The sequence below is a fragment of the Calypte anna genome, chromosome Z, assembly GCF_003957555.1.
Source record: "Calypte anna isolate BGI_N300 chromosome Z, bCalAnn1_v1.p, whole genome shotgun sequence".
Taxonomy (NCBI): Eukaryota; Metazoa; Chordata; class Aves; order Apodiformes; family Trochilidae; genus Calypte; species Calypte anna.
In genome coordinates, this window is record NC_044274.1 from 31,708,952 (window position 1) to 31,735,601 (window position 26,650).

Here is a 26,650-nt window from a genome sequence, read left to right on the forward strand (position 1 = left end):
AGTGATGATTTAACTGTTAGCTTGCACAGGGTGCCTATGTTACTATCACAGATCAAATATAACCAGGTGTAGGTGTAAAATATCTGTACTTCATGTATCAGGAGGTATAATTTTCAAAAGGAAAAAAAAAAACCAAACCAGAACAAAACAAACTGCACTGACTAAATAAATCAGTTCTGTTAACTAAAAGAGATGTAAGCTTTTGTTGAGCACTAGTCAGAGTGATGTATAAAAAGGACCAGGCGATTACACAGAAAAAGTAATGTCCTGGGGTTAAATATGGCAGACTGTGGATAGAGAGGAAGTAAAATCAGGAGTGGTTAAAAAATAAAGCATGTATGATAAAGACATGGTAAAAAGGGTTAGGGACTGGCTAAAGTACAAGAAAAGCAAAATTAAAATAATATGTGGTCAATGAAGGGTACCAAACATATTGTTCTCTGAAAATAAGTTATTTTTTTGTAGATGTGAGGTGACTTAGGAGCTCTGAACATGTTAAGACTGGTTCATAAGAACAGGTCTGACTTTCCTTTCACTTCTTTCAGATGCACTATTCACTTATAATAAACAGATAATTTACTTAGTTATCATTTATCAAGTCTGCCCAGGCAGTATTCTCATGTTGTTTATAAACAAATGACTCCTTCAATGCCAAAACATGAAAAAGTAAAAAGCCTTGCTGCATTGAAGTAGTAAAAAGTCTCAGCTTTAGAAGACAGACAATCCAGATCCTCACCTACATGGTGTTGAAATACATTTTGTAGGAAAGACATGTACATTAGTGCTTTTGTGCTCACCTGAGCTCTTGTTTTACTGCTGTTGAATTTAATAAAATTTTGTGGTGCCTTAAACTATAGGAGTTTTCAGCTGCTAGAAACAGTGCAGTAGGACAATGCTGAAATAGTAAAGGACTGTGCTGTACTTCAGTGGAGAGACATTTTGGTGACATGAAGTAAAGGGTACATGTACTATGTTGAGACTTATCCCAAAAGCCTATAGGGACACTGTTTACAAAACCTGATGCAGCAGCATTTTGAGACTATGCTCAACAGAAAAAGTCACAATAGTACTATTTGATCCCTTTCTCTTTGAGAGGGGTTCATGAAGTGAATTACATCCTAAACCATGGGTAGGTATGAGGTGAAAGAGCAGTTCACAGCTTGGGAACAAGAACTGTATTAACACAGGTTTCATGTTCACTGCTTAAATAGTTTTTATTTAGTAGATATTATGACTGTCACTTCCTTCACAAGATTTTAATCTATGTGTTTAGTAGACATTGTTATTTTTATAACACATTAATCATAACATGATAAAGTCTCTTCATATTTGCCTTTATTACATATTCTCTCTAACTTTTCCTCCATATACTGTTTTACTTGAAATGTTCTGAATTATAAGTTTCTGTCCATTGCTCCTAAGATAAGCACTAACATTGTCTTCTTTTTGTCATTCTCTTTTTTCCACAGTGGGTTCCACAAATTACCTATAGATATTTATTTGCTTTGTCTCTAACTTAACTCACTTAACCTTGATTTTCTATTAAACTTCAAAAATTTTACATTCTATTTCATATCTGAAGAAGGCTTGGGAAAAAGTAATGTAATTTCTTTCAACTGTACTAAAATATTCTAGTAAAAATTATTTCAAGCTACAAATGTCCTGAATTTGTAGCCTGTCAGGGGTACACGAATATAAAGAATACTTTATTTCAGTTATAAAAAGTGTAACTAGTCGTATTTTTCTTATAATAGAAAATTGTTGTAAAGTGTTAACTTTGGTGAAAGCTGTGAGATTCTCAGAGATTAATAACCTTATCTGAGGCAGATATAGACCAGTTAATACAAAATGTGTTCCCTTTCCACTACATACGTAAGTCTTAATAGGGAATATGAAAATCATATCACATCCTGTTCTCCAAGCTGGTAAAACATGGGTTTGACTGATGGACCGCTGGGTGGATTAAGAACTGGCTTGATGGCCACGCCCAAAGAGTGGCTGTCAACGTGTCCATGTCCAAGTGGAGGCCAGTGACGAGTGGAGTCCCTCAAGGATCAATGTGGGACTGGTCCTGTTTAACATCTTTGTCGGTGACATGGACGGTGTCATTGAGTGAACCCTCAGCAAGTTCACTGGTGACCCCAAGCTGTGTGGTGCAACTGACCTGCTAGAAGGAAGGGATGCCAGAGGGACCTTGACAGGCTGAAGAGGTGGGACCATGCCTACATCTTGAAGTTCAACAAGACCAAGTGCAAGGTGCTGCATCTGAGTTGAGACAATCCTAAGCACCGATATAGGCTGAGCAGTGACTGGCTTGACAGCAGCCCTGAGGGAAAGTACCTGGGGGTGCTGGTGGATGAGAAGTTCAACGTGAGCCATCAGTTTTCACTTGCAGCCCAGAAAGCCAACCAGATTCTTGGCTGCATCAAGAGAAGTATGGCCAGCAGGTCCAGGGAAGTGATTCTCCCCCTCTATTCTGCTCTCCTGAGATCCCACCTGGACTACTGCATCCAGTTCTGGACCCCCTTTCACAGGAGGGACATGGACGTTCTGGAGCGTGTCCAGAGAAGGACCATGAGGGTGATCAGAGGGCTGGAGAACTTCTCCTGTGAAGACAGACTGAGAGAGCTGGGGTTATTCAGTCTGGAGAGGAGAAGGCTCCAAGGAGACTTTATGGTAACTTTCCAGTATCTGAAGAAAAGCTGGTGAGGGACTTTTTAGGATGTCGGGTAGTGATTGAAATCAATCCCTAAGCCATGAGTTAAACTGCTGGATCTTCCTGCTAGTTCCCTCATCCATTGATGTCATTAGAGGGATGGAGGAAAATACAGCTTGGGCTCCTGATCCCTTCAGCGGTTGCCCCAAGGCCTTGAATTCTCTTTTGATTGAATGGCTGCTTCTTGTTATTATATCATCACTATCCACCTGAAAGACTAGAAGTGGTTAATAATCTAAAGGACTCACAAAAGGTTGGAAAGCTTACTTGCAACATCCTTAGCCCAGGCACCAGGGAGACAGCAGACCTCCCTGTGAAATGGGTTTGGTCTGCATATGCAGCCCTTCACTTCCCTCAGCAGGGAGTCATCTACTACAATGACCCCTCAAGTTTTCACTTAGGGGTCAGTTTTGATGGCTGTCCTGAGGTGAGTCAGCCTTTGTGGTGTTTCTGGCCTTTGTGAGCCCTTGACTTTGCTTGTAACCAAATCCTCTTGCAGCTCCCCAGACCTGTTTTTCAAGGGCACTACAGGTGGTGTACTTCTTAGGGGAACACGCTTGCTCCATTTTCTCTTCTGTCGAGCACTGGCTTGTTCCTATTGACCTTTCTCCTGTGGGTTACTGTGGGAGGGCTCAGGGACATCGTTATTGGAGGATATGGAATCCTCTGTTCCCCTGAGAGTTATTTCCTGTTCTAATTTAGGGGAGATCATTCGAAGAATAATCAATTTCCTTCTCACTCTCCCTTATGTTTCTTAGCCTGCTCACCTCTTCCCTGAGCTCCATCACCTCGTCTTGGAGCTTTCCCTCCAAGCTGAGTAGGTCACCAACCTGTTCACACCACACACAGTCACGGCCAGAGATGCCTCGTACTGCCTGTGCGAAGCTGTAGTATTCCTCACAGCCTATGTCCTGGGTACCTATACTGATTTTTGTGGGTGTTGGGAGTACAGTCTTCTTTCTCCGAGTACTTACCATCACTTTAGGAGTAAGTTCCAGCTCCCTGCCCCTCTCCCTGCCCACATGAACTGCCTTGAAGACTTCCCCATTGGCTCACCCCTGTTCACCATGCTCCCCAAGGACATATAAATCACCAGGAGGCTGCCTGGACACGCCCCCCACCACATCTGATTGGCTGAGCCAGCGAACTTCCAGGTTTCTTCCCGCAGTTCTGGGAAGCTGTACAGAGTACCCTGATCTCAGGAACCCTCCTGTACCACTTGATCTCACTTAGCCCCTGGTCTTACTTCGTGTTTTTCCCTCTCCCACTGCTCTGCTTGTCACCGAACCAACTACCGAAGTATCGGTTTTCATCGTGTTTAAATTTCTGTATTTTTTTTCAAAAATGTTAAAATAAAATAATAAAGAAAAATAAGAAAAGTCACATTGCATAACATAGCAAGTTCCTCATTGAATCCTTTTGTCAATTTTTCCATTTCATCCACAAGCCACACCTGCCAAAGGCAATCAATGCAGTACTGCCTGCTTGCTGAATCAGGGCCAGTTTCTAACAGTTATAAACCAGCTAGAAGTAGATGGTCTATTAATTTTCCTGAATATGGTATTTTGTGACAGAAGCATATAAATTTCACAAATAATTGCTATCAGGTTAAGTAGAAGGCTCATTCCATTTATTAAATAAATATGTTGATGCATTTCTCTTCAGTATGGCACAGTAATTGAAGAACAAAATAAAAAAAAACATATAAGTCTCTATTTCAAACTAGAACTCCTTTTGACTTAGCTGATAATTCAATTAGCAGTATGTCAGTGTAAGAAGATATGTTTTTAGGTATAAGTTAAGAAAAGTTTTACGTTTGTCTGTATATCTAACTAATCAAATCTCACTGAGTAAATATTAGATTTTCTGTAAGAAAATAATTTAGGCCAAAAATTAATTATTATCATAATCTAATTACTGCATGGTTAAAGTCATGCCTTGGCTCACTGGCATAGTCCTGTGAGTTACTTACAACTGTAAAATTTATGTAATCAGTAAAAAGTTTTACAATTTGATTTCTTAAGCGTGTTATTCCTGCCATCATCTATGCACTCTATTTTGAGAATACATTTACAGGAAAAAATTATGAGAATATCCTTTGTAAAATAGGCAGAAAGAAAAACATAAAACTGTATTTACTTATATAGTGACTTAATGAACATTAAAAAATGAATAAAGCTATCAACAAACGTAGTTTAATAAACTGCAATAAAGTTAATAGAAGTTTTTCCAATGTTTTCAGAATGTAGTATGCAATTTCTATTAAAACTAACTATGAAAGAAACCAACTAGCTTAAGTTATTTTATTCTTCATTATGTCCATATACATCTACTCTGACCTTTAGTTGTGGTGCAGATAATTAATTTGAAATCTGCTTCCTGTCAGTTTCTAATTTTTTACATTTTATTCTTGCTTCTTTTATATACTAGACTTACAAATCACTACACACTTTTGATAAAGTAATACATAATTAAAGTTATATAATTATGGACCCCCTTTACACTTTTAAAAATATACTGTATGTCTTTTGGGGGTTTAACAAAAGACACTAGAGGGGTAGAAAAATTAGCCTAGTAAACTGGTGGTTTTACAAATCAAAGCTGAAATGAAAGAATTAATGTCTAGATGGATAATTGGATTTGTTCTGCTTTCAAATGAAAAGGAGGTTTCCAGAATGGCAGATGAATTAGATCCATCTTCTGCAGCAATAAAAATTGCTGGAAATAAATAAATATTTGAGTAGGTAAGAATGTTATTGAGTCAGAGAACCTAATATCTTATTTTGAATTTTGGGTTATTGTATGCATGGAAATTCCACTGGTGGCTTTTGCAAATTAAAAAAAAAAAAAAGAACAAACGAAAAAAAAAATAGGTCTTGTAAGAGGAAAGGTTAAGGGCTTGTTTTCCTCTGTGGCTTGAAAGGAGAAGATACTTCATGTTGTAAGACTAGGTTGTCAAGTTGCCATTGCTTTGCTTTCAGGGTAGGTCAGAGGACCCTAGTTAATGTCATTAGCATTGCAATAGGAACCACATTCTTACCCTTGGCTAAAGAACTGGACCAGCTGAGTTCCAAAAAGAAAAAATTGAATGTTGGGTAGTTCTGTCTAAGCATTACCCAAGACCTTATTATTCTTTCATAAGATGCCATAGTTAAATATAGGATTTTAAGAATAACTTTGGACTATATATTTTTTTTTTCTTTTAAAAACTAGAATTATTTTAAACTTTAAGCACTGAAGATAAGAAATACTGAAATTACTTGATGTATCTGACTGCTTTGCACATTTCATCTAACATATAAATAAGGATTAGCAGGCTGCTCCTGGCTTATCATTTTACATCAGAATAGATTTGAGATGATTCAAATTGATTCATGCCTAGTGAAACCTTTCAAGACACATATAATTTGGTATATTAAATAACACATCATTAGGATCTTAGTCATAATACTAAAGTTGTTCCCATACAGTGATACCTTTGCAACAATAAGGAAGGTGGTTGTTTCTCAGCACTGAATAAAATAATTAGGGGGTTATTTACTGAGCTATCAACATTTGACTGTTGATACAGTCAAATACAGTTTAGGCAATAAGTTATTTTTTATTTGCAATATTCAGGGAAGCAAAGCTGCTACTAAGGTATTCTGACGGGTTTTTTCCTGTGGACTTTTTCAGCAGAAGGTAGTTGTTGTAGGAAGATACTTCCAGATGATGTGAAACCTGAAATAAATAGCCAGTACTGTTTCAATGAAAAATGAGTTGAAAGAAGTGATTTTTTTACACCTTAAATAGGTAAGATACATTGTTTCATCTTCTGACTGTCACAGTTATCTTCAGCATCCTATTTTGTAGCTACTTTACATACAGTGAGAGTGATGATGGAACACCTGTACTTTAAATTACACTGAAGTTCGGTCTATTAATAGTTTCACCTGCTCACATTAACTTGAAAAAAATATTATAATGTCAAGTTGTTATTAATAAATCTTCAAGAATAATCTTACTGTTTGAAATAGAATTTCTTGTGGCAGTCCATTACATGAATTTTCTTAAGCTATACACGTATCATTTATATTACATGATTTACATCAGGAAATGAAAAAAACTTTTTAACTCCTATGTAATAATATCTGCTTTTTGTGTTTGTAAACACAATAACACACTTAAAAAGTAATTCATTGTTGTTCAGCTATATGACTTCTATTGAAGTCAATCAGCTGAACCCTTCTGCCAAAGATCTTGCTACTTAGAAGTCCATAGAAAAAATTCTTATTTACCAGTTGTGCTCAAGACTTTTATTTGGGCAATCTTTATCAAACAAACAATTCTTGATCTTCATCAAACAGACCTAACCAGCAAGTGAGTAATACAAGAAATCTGTAACAATGTAAATTTTAAATTGTAAGCTGCACTACTCTACCAAATAATTATAATAACAGGCAATTTTTTTAAAGTAGAAAAGCTTTATGAAACTCTAAAATTATTGCTTTTTTACATTGTTTTGTTTTTTTTAAAGAGAATATATTTAGTTTTCATATTTATATGTGAACATGCCAGTAAGATGAGTTACATAAAACTGGAAGATTCGTGAGTAATATATCCATGAGCTCCGGACAGATACTAAAATACTTATTGTATTATGGAGTGGACAGGTTTTGGAATTTCATATCCTTGATTTTGTTAACTTTGGATTTGCTGACATTGCCACAGTCCGTAAGGCTCAGGCAGACACAAAATAATTGTATTCAGAGTGAGAACATGATTTTACAGCGTGCACAGAGTCAGGTACAGCACCTGGAGGAAAAAAATGCATGGGCTGCTACAATTCCTCTGTGGAACAGTAGTCATTTTTACAGGGCATTAGTGACTTCATTCCTCAGTTTCATCATTTTCTCAAGGTGCAGCTCAGTGACAGGTACTGTTATTCCCCTCTAGCTTGCTTTATAAGGTAGTTTCTGTGGCAGCAGTGAAAATGAGCATGAGGTTAAATTTTTAAAGCCTTCTTCCATTTTCTTATTGGGCTTATGCCAATTTCATTCTTTTTATTCTCTCTCCTCTCAATCTGACAACAGATATGTACTACCTCAAGTTCCAGCATTAGACATCTGATATATCATTTGGTTTAGTTTACTCTGTTGACACTATATAATAGGTAAATTATTAAATAGAGATTGCCTCTTAAATACAATAAGATAATTCCTACAAAACAACTCCATTTAATTACTTGTTATGGAGAAAGCTTTATTCTTCCTACATAGCAAATCATTGAGCAGTTTGATGAGAATGTAGCTTTCTACAATCATCCAAAGTCTGGTATTAGAATTGCAGACTATTTAAAATGGTTTGCTTTCATTACTGTTTCAGCTGGAAACAGGACTGCATCTTAATGCAAGTCTCACAATTGTTTCAATTTAATACAGTTTGCATCCTGTATCATTCTAAAGAACGTTAGAATGTCTATCCTGTATCAACCCAAAGAAGGAAATACATTTCTCCAGAAATGCAGTTGATATCAGAGGTTTATACATATGTGCATTAGGTTACCAGAATTACAGTTCCACCTGTCACAGTTTGAATCGGTGTTTTCCTTTTCAGGTACTTCCATGTTTTTTTAGAATTATAGAATTGCAGATGTATTTTGTCTGAAATTAACTAAAATTTGCCTTTGATATCAACAGTAGTAAAATGGGCTCTCAGAAGACAAAACAAAAACAAAAACAAAAACCAACCCGAAAACAAACAAAAAAAAGCCAAAAAAGAACCCCAGTTATTCACAATATAAAAAAGGAAACAATTATTCCACTTCTGTCTCACTATGTTTGCAAGTAAACATAGCTGTGTCAAAAAGGAAATACTGTTTTAACTCACTATTTTTTTGTGGCTTTGATTTTGGTTGCCTGCAACAAAAATCTCCATAGCTGTACATAAAATAAGTAGACTATCCTATTTCAGAAGTTTTGGCAGTAGTCTTCACAGTTTTTTTTGTTAGGAAGGAGAGAGGGGGAGAATGAAAGATTGAGTGAAATTATTTCTGCGACCTTTTCTAGAAATCTTGAATCACTGGATTATTTGCCATACAGACATCAAATATTTCCCTGCTTGAAGTATTTTAGAACAAGTGTAGCAAGAGCAAAACAAAGAATTATTGTGTTTAGACTGAATAACTGTGTGCAGGTTCTTATTAGTCAATATAGGAGCTGAATCAAGCCTGACAAGATTTCACTGCACCTACTTGACCTACATTGTGTTTATCTTAGTACTCTTATTTTCACTTATATGCTATGTAAAAAGATTTATGCTTTTCTCACAGTGATTTACACAATACAACAGACTATATATATGTCTTACATGAAATGGTTTTGGCAGCAGTGGTAGAAAACACATCAGAAAACGACAAAGGCCAGTCTCACTGTTGTCAAAAATATGTCTAAGTTTACTTTCCTTGTTCTCCCCTTCCTAGGATAGATCTCAAGGAGTGCAGTCAAAGTCATTTCTAGCAAACACCTCCTGTTGCTCACAGTGACCTTTCTAAATAAAGTGAGATTGTTTAGTACATGATACGAAGAATTCTAAATGAGTGAATTTAAGACCTTAAGAATTCTGCTAACAGATCTGGGGTTTTTTGTTTTGGTTTTGGGGTTTATTTTCTGTTTGGTGGGTTGTTTGGTTTTCTTTGTTTTGATTTGGTTTGGGGATTATTTGTGGTGTTTTTTCTCAGTTAGTTGAAATAACTACAGCTAGATTGTTTACTGGAACCAAGGAGTGTGTGGTTGTTAGCTGTCTGCAGTAGTTTCATAATGACAGAGTACTGGACTAGGTGTCCACAGTAAAGAGAGCTTTCAGTTTTAAGCATAAGAGAGAGGACTCAGGATGAAAACCTTATGTCCAGCATGCTCTTAAGAGAAAGTCAGCAGCTCTCATGTCAAATCCATTATGCAAGACCAGATATTATGGTTTAAGCAGCTGTGAAAGCATAATTCTAGAGAGTGGAAAATGTGCAGAAATGCACATAAGATCTGTGTTTTACATCATAATTAGTTAACTACTGTGTATTTCCCAGTTGCAGTCTTTGTTATCTCTGAGTTTTTTATGATATTGGTTTCCTCAATGATGTTCTGCCTTGATGTCTATAGGGAATTTCTCATGTTTTGGGCTAGGAATACTCAGTGCTATTAACCCAATTAAAATTCACACTTTCATCCAAGTACAACTTTTCTTCAATTAAGGAAAAAGAAAAGAAATAGCTTAAGAAAGCTTTCTGTTGAAATTTACTCAAATGAGAAATTTACAGAAGCATTTCTTTGGATAAAAGTTGATAGCCAGAAATTATTTTAATTTGTTAAGAAAAAATATTTGCTCAAAATTTTTATTTCTACTATAGCTAATATATTTGGTTGATATGCATAAATTTTAATGGAACTTTTATTGAAATTTATGGCAGAGAGACTGAGAATATTTTCTCAACCGGTTATTTAGTAGTTAAGTCGATGTCCTGAATTACCTGACCAACGAGATAGTAGGAATGTTGAACTGGAATTTGGGATTCTGCTTAATAATTATAAACATTTCTTGATTGTATTAAATATCCTCAAGCTCTCTATAGTTCTTAAGTGTACAAAGAAGAATTAAAAATCTGTAAGAAGTTAGCTGTTTTCTTGTTCTTTCATATTGTTGCGTTAATAGACTTTTTATTGTGTTCATGTTAACCCAGGCTACAAATAAAAACAGAACAACTTAACAAGGTTCTTCAAGACCTAATAATTTTCAGCATGGACCTTCTGTAATTCATAATTTTGAAAGACATGAAATACATTCTAATAGAGTCAAGTAATATTATTATGGAGATTGATGCATCACAATTACAAAATGCTAATTGTTGTTATAGATAATCTCATTTTACATGAGATATGAAGGAGAGACTGACATCTACACATTATATAATCTGTATTAGTGTGCAAAACATCAAAATTCTTGGTGGCATATGCTGTTAATTGACTAATAGCTATTAAAAATTAATATAAAAATCATTTTGCTGTATGGGAACACAAAGCAGCTTTCTAAAAACTAGTGTTTGGTGTCCAATGGTTGGTTCTGTCCATATAGTTTAAAATCTGTCTCTCTGCTTCTCTTTCTATCATAAAAACCCTTATGTTTGCTTCATGGATAAATATTTCTGCATTTTTCCCCTTTCTTATGTTGATCCTCATCACTAAGAAGAAAACAAGAAGAAAAAAAAAAAAAGAAAAAAGAAATTAAATTGAAGTCTTGTTCTAAGATTTTTAAGATGTTCAGTCACGATCATATAAAGCATATTCATTGCATCATTGAGCTTAAGAAGTTTCTCAGAAACCTTTTAAAATGTGTAGCATAGCATATCTAAGAGAAATATGTTATCTTAGTTTTCCAGTTTGTTGAGTTTCTGCTATGCTTCTGTATTTCCTCCCTGTCAATATGGATTTCTGCTGTTGCTCATTGCATAATCAAGCACATTTTTATTAGTGTGTCCCAACTGGATGCAAAGCATTCTCTGTTTAGACTTAAAAAGATATTTGCAAAAGTTGGATAATGGTTAGTCTGTGATAAGTCATGCTAGTTCAGAATACCCTTAATTCCAGCTTTTTCATTGTCCTTCTTATGGCTCTGAATGTTGTAATTTGATCTGAGGAGACTGACAGTAGAAAAAGTTAGTGATACTAGTAACAAGAGATCACTTTTTCTGTTGAAATAAAGTGCTCTTGCTGCCTTTTTAAAGTTCCATCGGTAATCTTCAAACTGCACGTTATATGACATTCATAAAAGGTATCAGCCTCTTCATCTGTTTCTAATGAAAAATAAATGTGATAATCTAAGCATGATAAGCAAGTCCTTGAAAGAAATTATTAAACATTATGCATCTTTGTGTACAAATAGCTATCCTTCATGCACTTAATGATACATTGCCAATGTTTCAGTCTTCTGAAAAAAAACAAACCAAACCAAACCCAAACATTACAAAGGACAATGATGCTTGCTGCTTTTCATTCTTCAAATAGTCACAGAGTGCTTCAAGGCAATAGCAATCTTGATACTGAAAGTACATTGGGACTTAATTATGCACAGATGCTGCCTATAGAACAAACATCTCTACAGTAGTTTTTTTCTGTTTTTTCCTGTGTTGCAGGTATGTAGTAAAGTAAAGTATGCATACCTCTAATGTAAGTAGGATCAGAGAAGCTTGGGACTGGAAGGGACCTTGAAAGAGTCCAATCTCCCTGCCAGAGCAGGGGCACCTACAGGAGATTATGAAGGAATGTGTCCAGGTAGATTTTGAAAGTCTCCAGAGAAGGAGAATCCACAAGCTCTCTGGGCAACCTGTGCCAGTGCTCCAATACCCTCACAGTAAAGAAGTTTCTCCTTGTGTGAAACTTCCTATGTTCTAATTTAAACCCATTATTCCTTGTCATATTACTGGGCACCACTGAAAAGAGGTTGGCCACATCCTCTAGACACACATATCTCAGATATTTATAGACATTAATGAGATCCCTTCTCAGCTTTGTTTTTTCAAAGCTAAACAACCCCAGTTTTCTGTCTTTCATCATAGGAGAGATGTTCAAATCCCCTTATTGTCCTTGTATCTCTCCATTAGACTAACTACAAAAAAAGAGGGGAAAGAACAGCTGCTTCCTTTCCCTTTTTAAGATAGCTAATACTGTCTGATGAAATAATTTGCAAGCAATAACTCATCTGTTCTTTCTTTTAAATTGATTTTTCTCGTTAGAATTCATGTTCTTCAGTTCTGCCCTTACAAAGCCCATGTGTTCCTTTCCCTATCTTAATTCGGGCCTGATGACAATTTTTTGAGTCTTCATTTTTTAATTATTTCTGTTGTACAGCACAAAGCTGAACACAATATGCCTATGAATTGAAAATCTAGTATTATTTTGAAATTTGCTTATATTTTGTGCTTTGGAGAAATCCAAGTTATACTCAATGCATTTATTACACAACGGTTATACTCAATACATTTAAAACACTAAACAAACAAACAAACAAAAATTAGTAAAAAAATAAATGAAATAATAATTCTCTTAATAAATGAAATCTTTTAAATAGTTACTCTAATCTAGTTCCTTAGTGTTATGTGATTTTTTTTTAAATAACTTGAAAAATACTTTTAAAATTTATCTATTTTCCTTTGTGTACTTCAGCGTCATTTTAATATGTACACTGATGTAACAAAACACCAGTATACTATGCATTGGAAAATACAGTTGCTTGTTATGGTTTAAGTGGGCCAGTCTAATTTCATGATACACATTTGTGTGCCGAGAGAGAGGGGTTCATTAGGACCCTGAAGGATCTGGGATAGGATGAGATCACTATTCTCTCCCATTTCCTGCCATACTCTATAAAAAGCCACGGGGCCCTTAAGACCACTTCCCTTCCTGCTCCTTCATTTCTTGTTGGTAAGCAAAGTCAGAAGTCCTGGGGAGAGGCTCCTTTTCTATCAGCTCACCATGTGCTTTGCAGCATCCAAAATCGTTGGGTTCTGGGAAGAGCCGTGGACCTCTCTCCCGAGTTGGCCCTGCCACAGAGGACCCCCAGACAACTCTTTCTTTGATCATAGAGATTGGGTTTTGTGTATTTGCATAAATTTCTCATCCCATGTGATACTGTCTCTTCCTTATTATAGTGAAACTGTTCCAGTTTCAATTTCCAACCTGTAGGTCTCCTTTCCTTTTTTGCTTTTTATCTTCCATTGGGAAGGTGGAAGGCAGTAAAAGAAATTCTATCCTCTGTTTTTTGGTGTGCCCTGACAGCTAAACTAAGAAAAAAAAAATGCTTCTTTTTATAAAGAGAATGCTAATTATGCTTATGCCAAAACAATTTCTGAAATAGAAGAGCAGCGACACCAGTAGCATAAACAAAAGATGCTGTATAGCTACCATCCCATCAGGAATGACAAGTAGAACAGACCAAGCCTAATTATATATCAATAGAATAGAAAATCCCATTTGAACTGGCAATATAGAGGCAGCAGTGCAAGAGCACTTCTGTTTCCAGAGTTAGAATTATGAGTTATCTTTGCATGAGATGTGTGAATACAGAATATAGTATTTACTGAAAGTCAACATAAATGCATTTCATAGTGCAAAAAATATCATGCCTCCTCTTTTTAGTTATTCCCACTAGCACTTGGATGAGAAAATGCAAGTCTAGAAGGTCTGGCAAGTCTGGCTATTAACCAGTAAAAGAAATAATACTTCAGATGGAGAAAACTTAAGCCTGTAATTTTTGAAAGATATGTTATTCCTCAGTGGACCATTACCTTCATTATTCAGATAGCTGAGAATGGTCAGATTTTGATGTTCTGGGTTCAGAACATCATTGCAATGGTGCATCCTGTTTTTGACAGAAGCAAAAATTATACCTTACAGAGAAACACGGAAACAGGATGAACATACATGATAACCTTTCCTCAGCAGTCTCATAGTGTCATTCTGGTTACAGTTATATCCTACTGACTTCTTTTTTTTTATTATTTTTTTTATTTTTTATCAGATTACACAGGCTCTCCTTGTGCTGTTGTAAAATTTCAACAACTGCGTCTTCCTACTGCAAAGACTTCCATAGCTTTACCACACATTTTGAGGAGGGCCTTACACAATGCATGTTTTCATATGGAAGTCTCTTTTATTTGTATTGGAGAAAATGAAAGAAAAGCTATCCCTCTCTGTGCTACTAATTTTATTATGTCTCATGGCCTTCATACCTACATGAGACTGATATAGTTAGTAATCTTCAGTGAGTAGATTTCCTGTTCTTGGGCTGGCAAGGGATTCATGTCAGGGAATATCTGATTTTAGGAATTTCTGTAAAACATTAATCTGCATAAGGATGAAGCTCTGTAGGGAAAAAAATAGCCTTGGAGTCTGTGTTTGATATGATATATGGTTTGGTAAAGAAAAAGGAAAAAAATTACTAATAGTCTAATTTCTGCTACTTTGAAAATGTACACACATTTGAAGGCTATCCAGAGGCTGAGCTCTCAGACTTGGATAGAGAAGGGTGTGTGTTGCGTTCTTCTGAAATGCCATAATTCAGTGATAAGTATGCAAGAGGTGGTATGTCTGCTTACATTTTATACGATAGGAAAGGTTTATGTGAGTAAAAATAATGCAGATTCATTTTAATACCATATTCTTCTGGCCTTGAGATCATGTGCTTGCAATAGTTTCTTTCTGCAGATCTTGATTTCAAACTGATTTTTCAACTGGAACAAAGAAAAATCATGATGAGCTGATTTAAGTATGAATATCAGCAAAAATGTCACCTTCATCCTTCTGATGTAAGCATGTGCATTTCCTCTTCTCCTGTATAAAGAAAACAATACAGTTGGAAGACAAAATTAAGGTTTTAATTTTAATCTCAACCAATTCCTTTCTGAATTTGAGATGTTTTGCTTTTGTGTTTAATGGAAATTTCTCATCTGGACTGCATAGACCGCAGCAAAACAAGTGAGTTCAAGGATCCAGGTGCAGAGAAAAAAAATTTCAAAACCTTATTTGAAATATTAATTTTGTTCCCATTAGCTATAATAAAACTAATGAAAATAATTTCCAAGCCATTACAAATAATAAATTAATAATTGATGTAAATAATTACCATAAATAGTTTGAGATAAATAATAACTAAAAGATTGCCTCTTATGGGTAATTCTTGGCAATTTTTTGAAATGAAATTCCATTGGAAATTTTTTCGGGTGGGAATATTTAAATGAGAGTAAATAGAGAAACAGAACTGCTCTTCTGTTTCCCTTTCAGGAATAAAAAAATATTCTATCTTAGGTTAAGTATACACATACCACTAACTGTAGTCAGAGCCATTTGATCAAGTATTGCCTCACATCTTGCCTCCCATTACAAATGTCTGCTATTTAATGTCCTGTTCACATGGCTTAGTGTAATTTGTGGGAAAGTATGACCTACACTATTTGTAGCCTATTTTCAAACAAAAAAGAACATTTGAACATTTTTTTAGATGTGTTTTAAGATGTATAGTAAAGCAAACAGGTTAAAAGGCACATGCTTTACAGTTACTGAAAATAAATTTATGAGAGGGATGAAAGACTGTTGCCCATGATGAACATGGATAGACTTCTAAATGTCTGAATTAAACTTGTTAGCTATCTGTAGTAATATCTGGAAGTATCTTCTTCTTAATACATTTAATTCTAACAACACAGAGTGGTGTTTATAAGCCTAAATTCATGCATGTCTTTGTTTATATCTGCCTTTGTTAACCAGAGCAGCAGTAAAAAAAAATAATTCTGTCATAGCTTTACTGGATCTAGTAAAAATTATGCGATTTCTATTATAATCTTCCAATATTTTTCCAACTTCTTTTAATAAGTATGATCAGAATTTTAGTAAGTATGATCAGTAATCACTCAAAGGGTTGTTTTATTTCTTCTAGGAAGTCTATGGGTATGTACTCCATATTTGTCCTTTTGTTTCTCAAGACTGACTTGCTTGTATGTATGTGTACAGAAATATAGCAATTAGAATTTTTTTTAAGGTAAATTACAACTTACTCTCATCCCTTAATATCTAAAAAGGATATCAGAAAGGTCATGTGAGCAGTAACAAGGGTGCACAGGCAAGGAGCAGTGGGCACAGAAGAAGAGCAAAGATGAGATCTCAGTGTGGCATTGTATACTAGGCTATTGGCTTAGTAAAATACTGAAAACTGTAACAGTTCAGAGAGAACTACTTTAGAAATAGAGCATTAAGCTAGGCAAAATGTCAATGAACACACAAAGCAAGCCCAAAAGACACCTTTCAGTCTGTATATTTGCACTTATGTGTTAATTGTCAGTAGGGAAGTTTTTCTGGCATGCAAGAAAAACTATTTTTTTAACAATTGGCACTTCAACTCCAATGACTAAAGTGAGTTAAACAAAATAACATACAACAATAGCTGATTCTGTGTCCTGTGATCCACCTTTTCTTCAAAGAAAGTGAAACATAATCAATTAAGATTGTTGTTGCAAAATGAAGAGGCTGAAAACTAATCTGGAAGGTTCTAAAACATTATTAACTCACAACGGTGACAAACACCTCGAAGAGAAGCTATTAGAATAACAGCAAAAGCTTAATTATAACTTGCCTGGCCCTTTAGCCCCCAGCTTCATGAGTGTCTGACGTTCTAATGAAACCATATTATGTCTCTTAAATAAATAAATAAAATTAGGGTGATTATTCAGAGCAATGAACATTCATTATTGAAATCTTAAATTATTTGGGCAGAATATGGTAAAAACTAGAAGATGGGGACTACTTACTTAAGTTAGAGTAATACAAGTACAGTTAATTAATATCAATTGTCAGTACTTGGAGATTGTATTATTGATTATATTGTACAGGCTCTCTTAACCTGAAATTAAAATACAGGATGACAATCTGTGTTTCATAGTAATTTTCAATTTGATTATACAGTCAAAAGAGGTTAGATTTTCTGTTTGTTGCACTTAAGATACACAAGTTTGAAACAAAATCACTCACCACTAACTAAAGGTAACAGACAACATACTCTTCATATAAATTATGACTAAAATCAAATTGTTGAGTATGAAATAATTTCCACTTTTTCCCTGTTATTTTCTTGGCGATGCTATAGATAGTGTGTCCATTAATCAGTTTAAGTTACTGTGGTTAAATTCTTTATTGGGAGAGCAGACTCACTATGAGTGACTGGAATGACTACTGCCCCTGTAGCATCTGCTTGAAGCAAGTGCACCTCCTTGTCTTTCTTCTTTGCCAGCCACTCCAGCAAAGGAATCCTTTGTGGTATCATGGATCTGCTGACAAGGTATGAATAAATTAGCCAGAAGGAGTCTATAGATCTTAAGATCTTATCTACCTTCTCTGTAGAACTTTCCTAGTTTTATATACAGTCACAAAGCAGGAGCTTCAGACAAAGTATCAAGCAAAAGAAAATTATTAAAAATACATGTGTGTTTGTGTTTATATTTGTATGTAATGATGGATCATGTATCATAGATTCCATTTATCCTCTAAAGGAAGGCTTACTACATCAGTTTGACTGGCTGAGATGAAGCACATGAGCAACTGTAAGAGACAATTCCTTTGTTTTTGTAGTAAATATTTTAGAAAAAATAATATTGGAATATCGCTTAGAACTTTTCACATTGCTCTGTTATTCTAGTTCTACACTGACATAATTTTTCAAATGTCAATGTAACATAAAGCCAAGGCAATGCAATAGTGATTTAGCACTAATTCTAGTAGTCCTTTATTGTGCTTTATTGTCAGTGATTCTGGCAGATAACTCCACAAAATAAAATGCCAGATGATTGCTATGTTGCTGATGTTAATTATAATATCTTCTGGAATTCTTTGGATGTTGTTCCACCGAGGGACTACTGTTCATCCTCATTTATTACTTTCTAATTCTGACTCTTGGTATTGACCACCACCTGTCTTGCTGGTCATGAAGCCTTATGTTAATCTCTGACTTTATTCATATCTAAAATTAATTAATGGTTATTACCTCAGGTATTATCCCCCTCTGGATTCCCATCTAAAGAATATGTATTAGTGGTCAATCTGTTATGTTGTTTGGGGTTTTTTTGTTGAGTTCTTTTTGTTTGTTTGTTTGTTTGTTTTTTAACTTTTTCCCATGGATATCTGACCAATTACAGAAGAATAGGTGAGATGCTTTCAGGTAATCTCCCCAGTGACAGCTATGGGTGCTTTATTGCTTTTCTAGTGAATACCAGAATTAGCTAATTGATCAGGGTTGGGAAGGTACTATCCAGTCCTCATTTTAACTAAACATGCTTTGAGGTGGATTTCTCCCCATGACAATATTTCATCTAGACCTGGTGAGTCTGGGAACTGTGGTCTGTTGTGAGCTCTTACTAGGCAGAATGACAAAATCCATACACCCACCTCTCCCCCTTTTTTTACCTGCAATGATTTCCTTCAGAAGAAACTTCAGAGAAAAGACACAGAGAGGAGAATCCTACATCATTCCTCAAGAAAGTTCCAGGTTTTAAACCTGGGAGAACAAGTTTTTAAACAAATTAATCACATCAGGGAAAAGGCTATTAAGAAAAGAGAAAAGGACATTTTTTTCACCCTCAGAGGTATCACCTCCTCACTTCCAGGATCACTGTCTCTTTGAAGTCAGTGATGGGGGTGCTCTCTGCTGCTTTTCACTGCTCTTTAGACTCCTGGCATGCTGCTGATTAGCTTATTATTCGCTCCTGTTCACTTCTGATTTTCCTCTTTGTCCTTTGAATTTTTATAGTAAAAAAATTCCTTTTTCTCACCAATTATTGCCAGAGGTAGTAAACTGGTAAATGTAGGTCTTCCCTTTGTATTCAGTTTTTTTTCATGGAATCTTTCAGTTCTTGGATTTGATACCAGTTTGTATTACTGGTCTGGCAGCTTATCAGGAGTCATTAGCATTTTATCTTTTTATTCCTGACAAAGGAGGGGGGTCTATTGATGAGATTTTGCCTTGATACATTTTAATGATTATAAACAGGGCAAATATGGTGCTGGTGTGGAGGGGGCTTTGCTAATGGAAATAAATTCAATAGATTTTAAACAGAGGAAGCTATGCTGGTTCCACCTCATGCTAGTTTGGATGTAATTTTGCTGATTCAAGAGGTATTTTTTAAATTTTCAATGTATCCACATTACATTTCATCCTGTGGTTCTTGAGTCAGCATTCATACCTATAGTCCATTTTGTGTGGATATTTTGTGGCTGTGTTGCATGAGTCCTTTTTGGAACCTGTGGTCTTTCTGCATTTTGCCCTTTCTCCTAGGGTTTTCCCACTCTGGGGGCTTAGCCGGAGCCTGCCTGGCAACATTATGCCCAAAGGCGTGGAGTGTCCCATTGAGCCACACCCTTCCCCCACTCTATGTCCAGGCTCTTTCCTGGCTCAAAAGTCTATAAATATAATGTATGGGGGGTGGGTGGGTGTGAGGGAAACATCCCATTTTACCACACATTTACCACACATAGTCTGACATAAAATATCATCTGGTTTGGACTTTGCTTCTGAACTGACCCATCATTTACAGAAGATATTAGTCTGACATAATTGAAGACTGGGGTTATATAGTTCTCTGAATCATAAACAGGAGTATTTTCTACAGTATATGTCAAGCTTGGAATGATCATTTCTGACACCAAAACAAGAAGTAACACAGACACTCAGTCTGGCCTCTCAGAATGACATTATGACTGCAGTATTTGCAGCTTAGATGTGCTTGTACTGGGATTATCCTAAAATCAAATGCACTCATTTTTCACAGGCAAGGTGATAAATATAACTAGATGTTACAATGGTGTTTCCAAGCACTGACTTAGTAGATCTGAACTGAAAACTGTGAAAAATAATTTCATCTCATATCCACATGCAAATAATGTATACAGACTACTGTAGACTCAGTTATTTGAGAAGTTTTTGCTTGTTTTCTGCATGGGTTTCCTTCACTCCTGTTTAAAAAGTAAACAAATGTAGTTTAACTTGATAATGAAACAATTTTATTTTACATACAGATTAATAAGAAGCACTTGCCAGTGGATGGGACTGAAACTGATTTAATTTAATTTGACCAAGTGTATTACTTTGGCAAGAAACTTTCCAGCATTTTGTGAGTCACGGAAAACAAGTAGGGTAAATCACATTGTATTGCTTTAGTTAAGATAAAATAGTTACTTGAGTCATATGACACATACCATTCTCTCCACGTGGCTGAAAAGGGCAGTGTTTCTTGTTACCAGGGTGTAGAGTCCTGAAACTGATATTTGTCTCAAAACAGCTTCCCTCACAGACTGGACATTGTGTCTGGGCCAGGTTTCAGTAAGATTCAGTAAGCCATCTGGACACTGTTCTCACAAAGGGATGCCCCTTGTTAAGTAGTCATCCTCATAAGCAGGGACATTGTCCTTATTCAAAAAGAAACTGTAGCCAGGAAATGGTGTCCTGCAGAGGCAGAGTTCCTCCTTGAGAAAGTCCTGTGTAAGGCCACTGCATGTACAGAAATAAGGGTCATTTCTTGGTCAACCCAGCAGGTGGACCAAGTGACCACCTGTATCCCTGTACTCCAGCAACTCATTTCCAGAACATTCTCGAATACAAAACTCAGCCTGCTCAATGTTGTCCCAGCCTCACTCCTGAGACACAGGGCCAGATAGCATAAAAGATCCAGACTCAAAACACTGGTTACACACCCAAGGACCACTGCATCATCACTGGATAGAAGGGTAGTGATATCTTTTCTACCTCCTTTTTCTTCATCTCTCACTCTCTTTCTAACCTTACTGTCAGCTCATAAGAGAAACAGAATTTCTAATTTTGACAGTTGTAACCTGTTGTTTAGAGTACCATTTTACTAAGTTCTGCTAGTTGCAACCTGCTGCTGTGAGAGTAATAGCATTGGGGAAGAACGGGGGGTTTAAGCTGTATAATCAATTCAAAGTTGTTTTTGTATAAACCTCTTGGGTAATGAATGGCCTTACTTTTGGAGTAACATAGAATTCAAGAGGTTACTCTTGCTGACTGCACTGTTAAATGAGATTCAGTAAGAGAGGGTTAGTTCAGCTCTTGACACAGTTAGGAAACACTAGCTTTAACAATACACACCTGGTGGGGTGTGACACAAGGTGATTGTGTGATTGGTACAATCATATAGCTTTAAGATTCTCCTTGTATTCCAGTTCTTGTATTCGACAACAATTTGCCTTACCTGTCTGGCAACTTTATATCAGGAACAATTCTGATTAGCATTTTATCTTGTCAGTCCTGTTACTTCCAGGTAGTTGTTACCATATCAAAGGAGAGGGAGTCTGCTATTGAAAATAACTTATATCTTTCAAAGAGTTTAGACAGAGCAAATGGTACCTTTTGCTGATTCAAGAGCCAATTATTTTTTATTGCCATGTCTACAACACTCAGCCACTCTGTCTTCTTCAAAAGGTCAGGTAGAATAGGAGAGGTGCCTGACAACTGCAGGAAGGTCAATATCACTTCAGTCTTCAAAAAGGGCAAGAAGGATGACCCAGCAAACTACGGGCCAGTTAGGCTCACTTATGTCCCTGGATAGGTATTGGAGCAAATCACTTTGGATGTCATCTCTAAATATTTGGAAGGAAAGAGTTATTGGGAGTGGTCAACATGGATTCACAAGGGGTAAATCATACTTGACCAATCTGGTTGCCCTTTATGATGTCATAAGTGGTTGGTTAGACAAGGGAGAGCAGCTGATGTAATCCATGTTGACTGCAGCAAGGTTTTTGGCACTGTCTCCCATAATACCCTCATTAGAAATCTCAGGAAGTATGAGTTAATTCAGTGCATGGTCCGTAATTGTTAATATTTTATATTTTGTTTGTAAGGAAATATTAGCCACTGTGTGTACACGTCATTTTAAACTGCAAACTGCCTGCTGCTCCTCTGCCTTCACTTCTCCTCACTTCTTCTCTTCTCTCTTCACTTCTTCTCTTCTCTCTTCCACTTCTCTCATTTTTACCTTTTTCCTCTGACTTTTTATATACTAAAAAGTTCCTTCTTTTCATCAATTGTTGCCAGAGGTTGCAAACTAGTAGCTTCAGGACTTCCCTTTGTATTCAGGTTTTCCTGGAATTCTTGTATTTGCTACTAATATGCATTACTTTCTGGTGCTTTAACATTTTATCTTTTTAGTCCTGACAAAAGAGGGGGGTCTGTTGATGAGTTTTGCTGATGTAAATAAGTTTCATACACTTTAAACAGAATAAACTATGCCCTCAGAGCCAGGGTTCTGTGGATTCAAGTTTGATACATTTTAACAGAGTAAACTAAGCTGGGGAGCCAGAGGGCTGCTGAATCAAGAGGCAATTTTTTTTCTATTTTTAATGTATACACATTATAGTCAGTGAGAGGTATTGAGAGCTGGTTGAATGACAGAGCTCAAAGTCATGACCCATGCTACAGGATCAAGCTGGAAGCCTCTGGCCAGTGGTGTTCCCCAGGGATCAGTACTGAATCTGGTCTTGTTTAACATCTTAATCAATGACCAAGATGAGGGGACAGAGGGTACTTTCAGCAAGTTCACTGATGACACCAAACTATAAGAAGTGGCTCACATATAAGACAGCTGTGCTGCCATCCAGTATGACCTGAACATGCTGGAGAGTTGGGCAGAGAGTAACCTAATGAGATTCAACAAAAGCAAATATAAGGTTCTGCAAGTAGGAGAGAACAACCATAGGGAAAAAGAATGTGGGTACTCAGACGGAGCTCCCAAGCAGGCATGCAGCAGTGCAGGTCTCTGGCTGCAGTGAATGCCTGTGTCTGGCACTGGTATCAAAGGGAACCAGTGACACCGAATGTGTGCGGTGTGAGCAAGTAGATGATCTCCTCAGGCAGGTGGTTAAACTGACGGAGGAGGTGGAGAGACTGAGAACTATTAGAGAATGTGAGAGGGAAATAGACTGGTGGAATCACACCCTGAGGCAGGGGCAGATGGGAGAGGTTGAGGAAGTGATGGATCCCCCCCCCTCCTGTCACCAGACAGAAGGAGAGGACTTAAGAGATATGAATGAATGGAAGGAGGTCCGGCCTCGGAAGGGCAAGAAAAAATGCTCCCAACCCTCTCCACCCTCCCAATTGCCCTTGAAGAATAGGTATGAGGCCTTGGAAATTCAGGGACAGGAAAATGTAGTCACAGGGGTAGACTTACCTAGTGAACCACTTAGGACTCGTCAGTCACCCCGTGTCCTTAGGACTTCTTCAATCAAGAAGGAAAGGAGAGTAGTTGTGGTGGGTGACTCCCTTCTGAGGGGGACAGAAGGGCCCATCTGTCGACCGGACCCATCCCACAGGGAGGTCTGTTGCCTCCCTGGGGCTCGGATTAGAGATGTTAAGAGGAAACTCCCTAATCTTGTGGGTTCCTCTGATTACTATCCACTGCTGATTTTTCAGGTTGGCAGTGAAGAAATTATCACAAGAAATGTGAGGGCAATGAAGAGTGACTTCAGGGCCCTGGGACAGCTAGTTAGGGGGTCTGGAGCGCAAGTAGTGTTTGCCTCCATCCCTCCTGTAAGAATGGGTGGGGAGGTATATAGGAAGAGTTTACAAGTCAATGAGTGGCTAAGAGACTGGTGCCAAAGACAGGGTTTTGGTTTTTTCGATCATGGGATGCTATATGAGACACCTGGCCTGGTGATGGCAGGTGGGATGCACCTGTCCCAGAGGGGGAAGAGGCTTTTGGGGCAGGACTTAGCAGGGCTCATTGAGAGAGCTTTAAACTAGATGTGAAGGGGGAAGGGGAGAAAACTGGGTCTGTCAGGGACAAACACAAGAGGAACGAACCGGGGCCCGAAGGCAGGTGGTCTAGGGAGGATTTAGTCCCACCAGTGTGCTCTGTTTGTTTCCTGAAATGTCTGTATGCTAATGCACGCAGCATGGGGAATAAGCAAGAAGAGTTAGAGGTCAGTGTACGGGCTAAGGGTTATGATCTGGTAGCGATAACAGAGACATGGTGGGATAGGTCACATGACTGGAATGTGGCCATGGATGGCTATGTGCTTTTTCGGAAAGATAGGGCAGGGAAGCGAGGTGGTGGAGTTGCTCTTTATGTGAGAGAGCAACTAGAATGTGTTGAGTTTTGTGCAGGGGCTGATGAGGGGCAAGTTGAAAGTTTGTGGGTAAGAATTAAGGGGCAGGCTGGTGTGGGTGATACAGTTGTGGGGGTCTACTACAGACCTCCTGATCAAGGCGAAGAGGTTGATGAGGCCTTCTACAGGCAGCTGAAAGCAGCCTCACAACTTCAGTCCCTAGTCCTCATGGGAGATTTTAACTACCCCGATATCTGCTGGTTGACTCACACAGCCAGCCTTTCACAGTCTAGGAGGTTCCTCCAGTGCATTGATGATAACTTCTTAATGCAAATGGTGGACAAGCCGACTAGAAGAGGAGCGCTGTTGGATCTTGTAACTAACCAATAAGGAGGGCCTTGTTGAAGCAGTGGTGGTCAATGGCAGCCTTGGCTGCAGTGATCATGAGATGGTAGAGTTCAGGATCCTGTGTGGAAGGAACAGAGTACCCAGTAGGATCAGAACCCTGGACTTCCACAGGGCAAACTTTGGCCTCCTCAATCAACTGTTAAGAGAAATCCCATGCGACAGGGTGTTAGAAGATAAAGGGGCTCAAGATAGCTGGTCAATATTCAAGGACCACTATTTGCAAGCACAGGATCAGAGCGTCCCTATGGTTAGGAAATCTAGTAAGGGAGCTAGGAGACCAGCATGGTTAAAAAAGGAACTGCTGGGAAAACTTAAGTGGAAAAGGAAAATCTACAGATCATGGAAGGGGGGGCTGGTCACTTGGGAGGAATATAGGACTGTTGTCAGAGGATGTAGGGAGGCAATTAGGAAAGCTAAGGCCTCCTTGGAACTTAACCTTGCAAGTCAGGTTAAGGATAATAGAAAGGGCTTTTTCAAATACATAGCTAACAAAACTAACACTAGAGGCAATATTGGCCCACTAAGGAATGAGCTGGGAGCCCTGGTGACAGAGGATATAAAGAAGGCAGAGGTGCTGAATGCCTTCTTTGCCTCTGTCTTTACTCCTGCGGGGTTTCCTCATGAGCCCCAGATTCATTTAGCCCCAGAAGTAGTTGAGATAGATGAGGAGTTAGACATAGTAGATGAGGATTGGGTTAGGGATCAGCTGAGTAATCTGGACATCCATAAGTCGATGGGTCCAGATGGAATGCATCCAAGGGTGCTGAGGGAGCTGGCGGAGGTCATTGCTAGGCCGCTCTCCATCATCTTCAGTAAGTCATGGGTAACAGGAGAGGTGCCTGAGGACTGGAGGATAGCAAATGTCACTCCAGTCTACAAGAAGGGCAAGAAGGAGGACCCGGGTAACTATAGACCGGTCAGCCTCACCTCCATCCCTGGAAAGGTGATGGAACAACTTGTTCTTGTCACTATCTCCAGGCATATCAAGGACATGGGAGTCATCAAGAGCAGTCAGCATGGTTTTATCAAGGGTAAATCATGTTTGACTAACCTCATAGCCTTCTATGAGGAAATTACTAGGTGGATAGATGATGGAAGAGCAGTAGATGTGGTTTATCTTGATTTCAGTAAAGCATTTGACACCGTCTCTCACAGCATCCTTGTAGATAAGTTGATCAATTATGGGTTTGGTGATCAGGTAGTGAGGTGGATCAGGAACTGGTTGAACGGAAGGAGTCAGAGAGTTGTAGTCAAGGGGCAGAATTTGGTTGGAGGTGTGTGACTAGTGGAGTCCCTCAGGGGTCGGTGCTGGGATCGGTGTTGTTTAATATCTTCATCAAAGACTTGGATGAGGGTATAGAATGTACCCTCAGCAAGTTTGCTGATGACACTAAGCTGGGAGGAGTGGCTGACACACCAGAAGGCTGTGCTGCCATTCAGAGAGACTTGGACAGGCTGGAGAGTTGGGCAGGGAGAAACATGATGAAATTCAACAAGGGGAAGTGTAGAGTCTTGCATTTGGGGAAGAACAACAAGATGTCCCAGTATAGGTTGGGGGCTGACCTGCTGGGGAGCAGTGTAGATGAAAGAGACCTGGGGGTCCTGGTTGACAAGAAGATGACCATGAGCCAGCAATGTGCCCTTGTGGCCAAGAAGGCCAACGGCATCCTGGGGTGCATTAGAAAGGGTGTGGTTAGTAGGTCAAGAGAGGTTCTCCTCCCCCTCTATTCTGCATTGGTGAGGCCGCACCTGGAGTATTGTGTCCAGTTCTGGGCCCCTCAGTTCAAGAAGGACAGGGAAGTGCTTGAAAGAGTCCAGCGCAGAGCTACTAAGATGATTAAGGGAGTGGAACATCTCCCTTATGAGGAAAGGCTGAGGGAGCTGGGTCTCTTTAGTTTGGAGA